Raw genomic sequence first — 12,867 nt, forward strand, 5'->3', positions numbered from 1 at the left:
GTACATGGTATTTCTAGACATAATACTATTAGAGTTAATAGTCAGCAGTATAGGTAAACATAATTTTTGTATGCACTGAGAAACTGTAGTCACTTCAGCAGAACATTCACTGAAATTGTAAGCACTGAGAAGCCAAAAGCTTTGACTTGGTTTATTGTAATATATATATATTTTTTTAATTGTGGTGGTCTGGAACCAAATCCATGATACCTCCAAGGTAGGCATGTACTCTTATTTCTCTGCATTGAGTGCATAGGACCCTTAGGCTTTTTCACTTTTTTTTTTTCCTACTCTGACTGAATAACTAGAAATGCCTTATTCTCCAGGTCACTGATTCTTTCTTCTGGATGGTCAAATCTGCTTCTGAAACTCTGTAGGAAATTATTCAATTCACTTATTAAAATTTTCAGCTCTTGGATTTCTGGTTTTCTTTTTAGCAGTTGCTATTTTTTCCTAACTTTGTGTAGTGGTCTGTGTGTTTTTCTAGTTTGCCAAACTTCCTTCAGAGGATTATCCTGAATTCTTTGTCTGACGGTTCATACATCTTCATTTCTTTAGGGACAGTTAATGGAGTAGTTATTGTCAGATTTACCTGATTTTCTGTTTTCCTTGCTTCCTTGCATAGGTATTTGTGCTTTCGATTAATGGGGCTCCTCTTCCAGACTTGACAAGCTTGCTTTGGCCGAGATAGATCTTCACAAGTCCATTGATTTGGGTGTCTGGGCACGTATGCTGATAATGTCCTGGAGAGGTGGGTCTGCTCTTGTAGTCCATTTTTGGGTGAGGTACTTGAACTCTGATGTTGGGGATGGGAGGGTATGGCACTGGTTGATAACAGTAAGATCGTACTGCTGACTTGTTTCCCTGCCCAAGTGAGGCTGTAAGATGGGGTCTATGGTTGTCTGAATTCTCTGGTCAGCCTTAGATGGTCAGGACTGGGTACTATATTGTACCCACTAGATGGGTATATACTATACCTATATAGTATACTATATATATATGACCATATATATAGGTATATACTATACCTATATAGTATACTATATATATATAGCCATTCTTCAAATGGCTAGATGTCTCATTTATTCAGTAAATATTTATTGAGAATCTACTATGTCCCTGACATGGGGTGAGGTTTTAGGGATACTGTGGTGACCAAGATAAAATTCCTCCTTAAATACCTTCAGTTTTAAGGGGAGCATACTATATATATATAGTATAGGCTTGTACAGCTCCTTGACTGAAGGTCCGAATCGGTTGAGTGGGAACTGAACTACCCAGGCTGGTGAGGTCATTGGTTTTTGCACTGCAGCTAGGGAAAGCCAGGGGCCATGCTCTCTACTCAAGGGCCACTGTAAGGAGGGCTGGCGGATGAGCTACACAGCTTCCTGTGTACCCTGCTTGGGTTCCCTGGTTGTGCGGGCTGAAGGCTGAAGTCATCAGCGGCTGGGGCTACAAATCGGTTTCCCTGTCTGAGAGCAGCAGGAGCATCTGTAGAGTCAGTAAAGCTGTTTGTTTGTTGCCTTAATCCATCCTGCACCCCAAACTCTCTAGATAAATAGGGCTTTGCTCTGCAGACCATAGGATCTATGGTCTGTCAGACGCTTATCTCAAGAATTGCTGGTTGGGTTTATGCAGTTTCCTGATGTCCTTGCCAACCCTACCAGTCAGATGGCGATGGGAGACATTCACCAGAGAGAGTAAAGCTATGTCTCCATTCTCAGTGCCTGGTTGGAATGGAGGGGCCACTGTAGGAAACTCCCATTTTTTTCCAGGTAGTCTTTCCCATTAAGAGGGGTTTGGGAGCTGCCCTCAGTCTTGGGTAGAATTACTCCCCTTGTCTAGTTAGCAGGAGAACCCCACTATGAAGGTACTGGTTTTGTTTTGAGTGCAATTAGCTCTACTGACCTGCCTCTCTGCTTGAGCCGTGTTTCCAGGTGCTGCTGCCAGCCCCTCTGGCCAAATGTGGTTAGGAGACGCTCTTCCCAGGGGGTGGGACTGTGATAGCACCTTCCCTGGGCCTGAGCAAACCAGGTTCTAAGACCAGCAAAACTTCTCACTTGAGAATCTGAGTAAGGCAGATTTGCCCCCCACCAAGTCCCCTGCTCAGAGTGCACCTGTGACTCAGTTCTGCAAATGACCAAGTTCATTTGCAAGTTCACAGAGTTCTTTCTTGGGCACTGCAGGTATGAATTTTGTGTGCCCAGATCTGAGTGTTGGGTGTTAAAAGCCCTTGCCTCTTCTCCATACCAGTGGCACTGGAGAAGTGGTTGAGTCCGAGAGATGCCCCTACAATCCCCATGAGACCAGAGTAGGGTCACCCACAAAGTGATGTACAGTGCTGGAGCAAAGTAATTGTCCCTGTGGGCTGTTTTCTCCACTGGAGGTAAGAGTGTCTCAGAAGAGACCTCTCCAGGTGGTGCTGCACTGGCCTGGGGGAGGGGCAGGGCCATCCGTATGTAGCCACTTAACTTAATGCAGTTGGCCTTGGTCTCTATGATGCAAGGGAGTGCTTCAGCTTCACCTGTGTTCTAGAATTCTCTCAGTGATGTCTTGTTCTTAAAAAGATGACAGTCGTTCTTGGGAGTGGGGGTAAAGTCAGGAATGACCTCGGTCTTCATCTTGGTGATATCATTTAACCTGGACCATCTTAACCCACTCTTTCTTTGATAAGCTCAAAATTGGTGAGAATACTCAAAACACTAGAAGATACTGAGTGATTAAAATGGGAAGAGGGATAGAGACTTGATTTAGTGAAAGTGACACATTTGTATGATAGGAGTTTGTACTGACTATTAATATCTAGAGTCCTTTGGCTAATTTTACATAGATGTTACCATATTGATTACTTGTGTGGTATACTTCAACTTACAAACAAATAGGACCATACAGAAGCTATCCAATATATAGGAGTAGGAAATTAGCATTCTCTATTTCATTGGGAATTAAATAGCATTTAATAAAGGTGGTGCCTTGGTTATAGCTTAATTCTTCAAATGGCTAGATGTCTCATTTATTCAGTAAATATTTATTGAGAATCTACTATGTCCCTGACATGGGGTGAGGTTTTAGGGATACTGTGGTGACCAAGATAAAATTCCTCCTTAAATACCTTCAGTTTTAAGGGGAGCATAGACAAGTAAACAGGCTATTAGAAAATGGCATTATTGAAGGTAAAATTTGAGTAGGTACAGAAAAAGGATGTTTAATCTTTCTTGCAATCAAGTATTATTTAAAATGAGTTTGAGGGGTGCCTGGGTGGCTCAGTCAGTTAGGCATCTGACTCTTGATTTCAGTTCAGGTCATCTCAGCGTTCTGAGATCCGAGCCCTGTGTCAGGCTCCATGATCAGCACAGTGTCTGTTTGTCCTTCTCCCTTGCTCTCTTTCTCTCCCTCTCTCTCTTTCACACATACACACATATAAATAAAATCTTTAAAAAAAATGAGTTTGAAAGAAAAGTCAAAGGTAGGAAAAAGAGATCAGATGCCTGTGGCTTTTTGCGTAGCTGGAGTGTAACAACAGAAGGTGGGAAGCAGTGTGTGATATTAAAGAGGCAAAGCTGGGCTATGTTGAAAGGGTACACTTACGTTAGGAGTTACTCAGAAGGTATTATTGGACAAGTTGTCAAGTTACTAAGCATTGTCCCTCCTCTTTGAAAAGAAGATCAAGCCCTATCCAGCTTTCAACCCTTATTTTGATCAAAGCCCAAGGTGTAACATTTCCTGGCTACTGATCACCAAGGTTATCTTCATCTTACTAAATCTGTTATTCCTTTTTACCTACGAAGTTCTATAAGCTTCCTAACTCTTAGGTCCTCCTCCAATTACTTATGATATTTTACAATAAGGAAACTTTAAGATTTATTTTAGCAGGGGAGAGAGCGCATGCGTGAGTGGAGGGCAGGGCAGAAGGAGAGGGAGAAAGAGAATCTCAAGCCGACTCCCCACTGAGCGCAGAGCCCAGCTCTGCTTGATCTCTGGATCCTAAGATCAGGACCTGAGCCAAAATCAAGAGCTGGCTGCTTAACAGACTGAGTCACACAGGTGCCCCCCTTACAATAAAGAAACTTCTATTATGTCACTAATTAACCACATCCTGATTCTTGATGACTCCTTTTCCTTTTAGCTCTTCAAATACATGTCTTTTTCATTACATACCAGGTCTTTTGTTACCAAGAAGAGAAAATTTCATTCATTTTTCTTTCCACTGTAACTTACTAACCGTTAACCACTTCATTGTGAAAAAAACAAAAACAAAAAGAGCCACAAATATCAGGGTCCTCTGAAATTCATACCTTTAGTCATCTACCTTTTCCCTCTCTTGCTGTTGCTCTGTCGCATTGATCTTACTGGCAATTGTATGTCTCTTCCATTACAACCCAATATCTAATTTATTTTTCTTGGTCCTGGTATGGGCAGAACCTGCAGGAAAAAGTTGTTAACTGACAGTCCTGTCTTATTTTTTACTGTAATGCAAAACACTTTTAAATTCCCTTTAATTATTGATGAGAGAGCTACCGGGATGAGAGAGCTACCTTCCATTCATGAAGAGTTTGCTCATAAATAAGACTGAAGTATATCAAATATTTTCCCCAAATCAATTAAAAAGAACATTCTGGGTTTTTTTAATCCTAGTATTTTTATTTGCATATTTGCTTTTAATCAGTGTATCTCTCAGCAGTCAACTGCTGAATTCATTCTGAATAGGTATTTATAAAATGTCATAGTTGTGTGGATGTTATATTTTTCACTCTCTTCCTCGTTTTACCTAGAATTCATGCTTCATGACTCCAAAACGATTCTACTGCTCTTACCTCTTTTCAACTCATTCAACTTGCCAAATTCTAATCTAAATAGGCTCTTTGATTCATTTTCTCTTACTTAAAAACAGTAGGACAAAGTCCCATTGCAAAAAAAATTGTTTAACAGATAGATTGCTATTACCATACATATATAATCTTCAAAGTCAACTGAACTTGAAGGGACCATACTTAACAATCATATACAATAGTGCTAGTCAACTCATATTCCCATACATGGCCATGTTTGTTTGAAACTTTCTCTTTTTTCTGTGAAAGAAAAATTGCAACAGACACTTGTTGGAAGGGCAAGAGAATTTTATTCAAGACTATTGCAAGGAGTGATATTGAACTCAAATCTGCTGAAACACAAAGAGAGATTTTGAGCTCTCTAAGGGAGATCTCTCTAAGGGAGATCTTATGGAAAAGTACTGGAGAATAGTGGGAAAGATATTAGTCCATATGATTAGGCATCTATGTTTCCTTTAAATATATGTAAAATGTATAAAATATATATAAATTTATGTATAATTTTATTAATGTTTTCATATTTTAATATATAAATATAATTTTATAATATATAAATAACTAATATTATAATTATACATATTCTATATATTATTTTCCACATACATACACACATCCCCCTCCTGTTGGTTTTCTTCTTCTGGAGAACCCTGATTAATCAATAATGTTGGTTACATTAACATACGTATACCTACAAATATAGAAACACAGACACACATATATCTAGTATACTCAGTGCAGCCATTGACATGAATGAGCTTTACTGCCCACAGTTAGAATTAAAACCAGCCTGCTGACCAAGTGAACAGAACAATCTTTCAAGAAGATGCCAGCAACACTCCAGTTGTCTCTAGGTTTGAGGTCCAGGATGGAAGAGAGAAGGCAATCATGTCCGTTGAACTTGAGAGTTTACTTCTTCTCTGTGCAGGAGACAAATGGGGAGGGCATCAGTGTGCCTTTCCACATCCTCTAGGAGACCATTTACATTTGCCTGAAAAATGTAGAGCATGGTGCTTTCAGATGTGTTCTTCTTTCTTTCTTTTCTTTTTTTTTTTTTTAAGATTTTATTCATTTATTTGACAGAGAGACACAGCGAGAGAGGGAACACAAGCAGGGGGAGTGGGAGAGGGAGAAGCAGGCTCCCCGCTGAGGAGGGAGCCCGACGCGGGGCTCGATCCCAGGACCCTGGGATCATGACCTGAGCCGAAGGCAGACGCTTAACGACTGAGCCACCCAGGCGCCCTGTGTTCTTCTTTCTTGAGTTTGCTTTGGCCTTTCAAAGTCTTACATGGTTACATACAAATTTTAGGATTATTGGTTCTATTTCTGTGAGAAATGACATGGGAATGTTGATAGGGATTGTTTAGAATCTATAGACTGCCTTGGGTGGTACGGACACTTCAACCATTTTAATTATTCTGATTATCTCTTTCCATTTATTTGTGCCTTGTTCAATGTCATCAGCGTCTCACAGCTTTCATTGTACAGGTTTTTTGCATCCTTGGTTAAACTTATGTATTTTACTGTCTTGGTGATTCTAGCTCAACTTTTGTCAATTTTGTTATCTTTTTGAAGAACCAGCTTAGTTTCATTGATCTTTTTGTCTAGTCAGCAGGCGCCAAGTGTCTATTTATTTGCGCTCTGGCCTTTGTTATTTCCTTATATCTACTAAACGTGGGCTTTGTTTGTTCTTTCTGTAGTTCCTTGATGTATAAAGTTAGGTTGCTGGAGGTTTTCTTTCATGAATGTAGGCATTGGTTACTGTGCATTTCCCCATTAGAACTGCATGCGCCGTCTCTGTAAATTTTGCTGTGTTGTATTTCCCTTTTCATTCATCTCAGTTACTTCGATTTCTCTTTTGATTTCTTCATTGAGCCACTGGTCGTAGCGCATGTTGTTGAATCTCTACATCTTCGTCAGTCCCCCAGTTTCCTCTTCTAATTAATTTCTAGTTTCATACCACTGTAGGCAGAAAAGATGCTTGATATGAGTTCATTCCACTTAAAATTTTTAAGACTTGTTTTGTTGCCTGACGTAAGATCTATCCTGGAGAGTATTTTGTGTACAGTTAAGACTGAATCTGTTGCTTTTGGATGGACTGTTTTCTATATAACTGTAAAATCCATCTCTTCTCACATGTCCTTTTATTTATTTTTAAAGGTTTATATTTATTTATTTGACAGAGAGAGACACAGCGAGAGAGGGAACACAAGCAGGGGGAGTGGGAGAGGGAGAAGCAGGCTTCCCGCAGAGCAGGGAGCCCGATGTGAGGCTCAATCCCAGGACCCTGGGATCATGACCTGAACTGAAGGCAAACGCTTAATGACTGAGCCACCCAGGCACCCCCTCACATGTCCTTTTAAGGTCAATATTTTCTTATTGATTTTCTGTCTAGATGATCTATTCATTGATAGAAGAGGGCTATTAAAGTCCCCTCCTATTATTATATTGCTGTCCATTTCCCCTCTTAAGTCTGTAAATATTTGCTTCATATATTTCAGTGGTCCTATGTTAGGCACATAAATACTTAGAACTGTGTGTGGTGTATTCAGAAGGAACCTGGGGAGAGCCTGTCACTCATTACCATCAGGCGCCAAGTATTTCTTGGTGTAGAAATTTTATCTTTGGAGGTTGTCTGTTCACCTTGGAAAAGGGAGATCAACTTCCTCAAATTGCCCAAGCTCAGGCTAGAACATATTACAGATGCAAAAACAAAGACTAGAATCTCTGCTCCAAAATAGAAGTCTAGGAACTTCATTGAATTAGCTCTCAGTGGCTCAGATCAAAGTTTATAGGCAGGTAAGGTTATTATTGGCCTCAAAGGAGGACTCATAAAGTGGGCAGGAGGAGATTGAGCTGGGGATTTTGACTCTAGAAAGCAGGCTATGAGTCTGGTTTTCTTCTGGCTCAGTATGTGAATGAATCTTCCAAGGTGTTTGGACTTGGACACCCTAATACAGACCTGGTTTGATAGAGAGTGGCTGAGCATGTGAGTATAAGCTAAGGAAGTGGGTGGATCGTATTACCTGTTCAAGATCTAAACCAGGAGAGCATCTCTACGGTAATTGCCTATCAGGCCTCTGAAAAGGTTAAAGCTACAGTATGTCGGTGAAGCCTGCACCATAGTAATGAACAACATATTGACCATATTGTGAATCAACAACTTGAAGTTTATAGCTGTCTTTTTTGATATTTGAAGCTTTTGAAGTAGGATTCCAAAAATGACTAAAAGTCCCTTGTGTTTTAGATCATTCTTGAAGATTCTCCTCAAAGAAGAGTCACTAGATCACATGTCAGTTAGGGACAACAGCAGTTAATTACGAGTTCAGTATAAATGAAAAAACTGTATTTTTAATCCCAAGCCTATGAAATGCATCTTTGTGAATATCTATACTGAATATATTAGGTCTCTTCTACAGGTTTCTTGCCATTTATTACTTTTCATTCCTCTGTGATTCTGACTTTTATTTGTTCTTCTGCAGAATCTGATAACATATTTAAACTTCTGTACATTTTAAATTAGTCAATTATTTTCTTAAGACTTTTTATTTTAGAGAGCATGAGGGGGAGAGGGAGAAGGAATCTCAAGGAGACTCCATGCTGAACATGGAGCCCCACATGGGTGTTGATGTCATGACCCTGAGATCACAACCTGAGCCAAAATCAATAGTCGGATGCCTAACTGACTGCGCCACCCCAGAACCCTGTCAATTATGGTTTTTTTTTTACTAAATAATCTTTATGTTCTCTTAACATGATCTCTCAGTGGAATTGCACAATGTTTAGCTTCTTAAATCTTACTGGAAATACCAATAAGAATTTTTTTAAACGTTCATCCTGTTCCTTACTACAACTATGTTAAAGAAGGAAAAATCGTTATTCCTCTAATTCATCTTTATAAAATACACTGTGGTTGTTCTCTTTGTTCCTCATCCTTGTAAAATTAATCATGTGTTTGTCTGTAATTGTTTTAGAAGGGTTCTCAAAGATCGTGGTGTCCCTACATAAGTCTTTTAGATACAAACAAATGGAGAACAGTTTAGAGTAATTTTACTTTGTTTTGTCTCAGGTGCCAATAAAAGGGGGAGGAATTAAAAGGCGAAGGTAGACAGAGCAAGAACCTTTCTTCTGTTGTCAGGCGATTTCTTCCCTGTAGCAGCTTCAGGTGGTTTTAGTCAGCACCCACTCTGTACCCTGCTTACCTGCCCGGATTTAAAATCAGCGTGGCCAGTGGCCACATACACGGCAAACAGGGGATTGATAGCTGTGTCCAGCCCTCACCTTCTGAAATAGATCCCAGATGCATGAAGGAGACCATAACTCCAACATACTAATGCTGGCCTGTTTTCATTCTCCTGCCACAAACACGGAGTGCGGAATGTTCCTGCTGACAGTTTGTATCTTCCATGTACTAGAAAGGAAGGCTTTTCCTCCACGAGGGGAGGCATGTTTCCCATGCCCTCATTTATGCTCCTCACATACTCCCGCTTACTTACATGATCTTCTGAGATAATCTTTGAAGTGTCTTAAAAGTAAAAAACCTTTTTCCTTCTCAGAAGTGATTCACATTTTCCACTATGTTGATCATTCTTAGGTTATTTCTTCAAGAAACGGTGAGTTAGCAACCATGAAACACATATGCTTAAGGAAGTACTTCAGAATACCAATAAAAATGAAAAAAATTTGGTTCCTTGATCAGTCTAAGGGTAATGTAAAATTTTGGATTTATGATTTGGGGTGGGGGTGTTAAAGGATAGGCACAGCAAAGATATGAAAAGATATTAAAAAACGAAATATGTACAAACCCCAGATCCATGAACAATGAAAAATCAAAATTTTATGGTCAGTTCTTCAGGAGTAGAATGGGCATACCTTTTCCACTGAGTGCATCTAAACACTGTATTGTGTGGTATGTAAATATTTACAGCAGGGTTATTATTACTTTGTGACATTTTTATTAAGAATTTTGTGTTTGTTTTAGATCAGCTATAAATATAAGAAAAAAATCAGTTCAGACAAAGGCTGAAAAGGCCTTTTCTAGCCTCATTTATTTCTCCCCTGGTAGTTGAGCAACATGGACATAATTGATCAGTTGCCAGGGATACTGAATTAGCCCTCTAACTCACCTATCCTTCTCATTCTCTAGTTATTATATTTTTTTCTTGAAATTTCCAAACCTCTGCTTACATTACCCATCTGTTATGGCACACTGTGTAATTTGTCCCTTAGAGTCCTTAGCATATTAATAGTAGTGGTTTTAAAATCACACACTGGGGCGCCTGGGTGGCTCAGTCAGTTAAGCATCTGAGTCTTGGTTTCAGCTCAGGTCATGATCTCAGGGTCTTGAGATCAAGCCCTGCTTTGGGCTCTGTGCTCAGTGGGGACTGTTGTTTATCTCACAGGCTCATCACACACTAAGCCTCCAGAAATTTGTCAATTAGAGTTCAGGTTTTCCTACCTCTCTCCTGGTTGCCACATACATTTACGCTAATGGGTTTATACTTAGGTAGATGGTGATGGTCTGTATTCCCCTTCCTGTCCCACAAAGTTTGGGAGGAATCTGCTTTCTTACTCCTTTCACAGAACTAAGAAGAGCTGTTGCTTTTTTAGTCTGCTCAAATTTTTGCTTGTTAGAACAGAGTGGAAACCAAATGTCCCTTCTTTGTTTATTACCATAACTACATCCAATTTGTGAAGGTTTGCCCTGATACACTAATGCTACATTGAATTGATAGGTAAATGTTATGGAAAGCCTGCCTGGAAATGCTAACTTGATAGTGAGTAAAAATTTGTAATGTGAATGAAGATACAGAACATGAATTTCGTTCATAATTAATTATACATGTGAATAACAGTTAAAAATAGGAACTCCAACATGAATGAGGTGTTTATTGAACAGTGTATTTATTGTTAAAGCAAAACACTGTATTTATTTTTTTAAAGATTTTATTTATTCATTTGAGACACAGAGATACAGAGAGAGAGAGAGAGCATGAGCAGGGAGAGAGGCAGAGGGAGAGGGAGAAGCAGGCTCCCCGCTGAGCCAGGAGCCCGACGTGGGGCTCGATCCCAAGACCCTGGGATCATGACCTGAGCCGAAGGCAGACGCTTAACCATCTGAGCCACCCAGGCGCCCCTCTAAATAACTGAAACCAAGGAAACGACTAATGAATTTTTTACAGTGATTTTAAGAAAAAAATCGCTTTGCATATTATAATTTTCTCACGTGTTCTTATTTTTATAATGCGGAGATTAATGCTTTTCTAGATGCTTATGCCAATGCAAGAACTGTGTTTTAAATCTGATACCTTATTATAGATAGCTTTCAAAACTGTTTAACTTACATAGAATGGACATATAACATTATGCTGTATACCTAAAGCTCATATGATTGAATATTTGTATATAGAGAGAAATGACCATGATAATTCTAGTTAACCTGAATCACCATATAGTTAAAATGTTTTTCTTCTGATGAAAACTTTTAAAATCGACTCTCTTAGGAACTTTCAAATATCCAATATAGTGTTAACTATACTCCTCCCTGAGGTACATTACACCTCCACCATTTATTTGATAACTCCATGTCTGTTTATCTTAACCCTTTTATTCCATTTCCCTCACCCCCACCTCTGGCAACTATCAGTCTGTTCTCTGTAGGCTTTATTTTTTTTTTTTTTAAGATTTTATTTATTTATTTGGCAGAGAGAGACACAGTGAAAGAGGGAACACAAGCAGGGGGAATGGGAGAGGGAGAAGCAGGCTTCTGGCGGAGCAGGGAGCCCGATGTGGGGCTCTATCCCAGGACCCTGGGATCATGACCTGAGCTGAAGGCAGAAGCTTAATGACTGAGCCACCCAGGCGCCTTCACTGTAGACTTTAGCTTGGATATTTTGTTTGATTCTACAAATAAGTGAGGTCAGTCAGTATTTATCTATGTCTGACTTACCTCATTTAGCAAGATGCCCTCCATGTTGTCACTAACGCAAAATATTCTGTTTTTCTGGCTGAATAATATTCCATTATATATATTATACCTATATATCTTATCCATCATATAGGTCTATATACAGGTGTGTGTGTGCATATATATATATGGTGTGCATATATATGTATATATCTGTGTGTATATATATGTATATATATGCACACACACACAAAGATACATAGATAAAGAAAATGTGAAATATATTTATACCTATTTGTCCAGTGATGTAAATTTAGGCTGTTTCTATGTCATGGTTATCATATAGAATGCTGTGATGAACATGGGGGTGCATCTATCTTTTTACAGTAACGGTTTTTTGTTTCTTTTGTCGGTATTTTTACCACCCACTTACCATTTTATTGATCAATTCCTATATATCAGGTGTGTAACTGTAAGACATTGACCCTGCTCACAGAAGCTCTGGGACAAGTAAACCACCAAATGGGATGGGGCGTTTGCTGTAGCTGCCAGGCAGATGAACCAAGGGGTACAGGGAAGAAAACAGGCAATGCCTAAGCTAACTGCAGACAGCAGAGGATGCCAAGAGGACAGGGTAGGCAGGCATCTTCGGCAGGAGGCCATGTGGCAGAGGCCCAGGGCACAGAAGGCATGGCCCGAGGGGCACAACGGCAAAGCAGGGTGGCCCTGCTGCCCACATTCTGGCCCTCCCCAGCCCTGCAAGCCTGACCTCTCAGCCCCAATAACTGTGCTCCCACCTGAGGCCATGAGCAGCTGCTACGAGAGAATCCTCAGCTGTTCTCATTTTCTTAAGGCAAGTACCTAGAAGTGGAATTCCGGGATCATAGGGTAGTTCCATTTTTAATTGCTTGAGGAAACTCTATTCACTTTTCAACTGTGGCTGGACCAGTTTGCATTCTCATCAACAGTGTTGTAGAATTTCCTTTTCTTTTTCTTTTTAAGATTTTATTTATCTGACAGAGCACAAGCAGGGGGAGCGGGAGAGGGAGGAGCAGGCTTCCCGCTGAGCAGGGAGCCCGATGCGGGACTCGATCCCAGGGCCCAGGATTATGACCTGAGCCGAAGGAGATGCTT

Source organism: Mirounga angustirostris, unplaced genomic scaffold, assembly GCF_029215605.1.
Source record: "Mirounga angustirostris isolate CCGP_5_RB_7025 unplaced genomic scaffold, mMirAng1.0.hap1 SCAF_7, whole genome shotgun sequence".
Lineage (NCBI taxonomy): Eukaryota > Metazoa > Chordata > Mammalia > Carnivora > Phocidae > Mirounga > Mirounga angustirostris.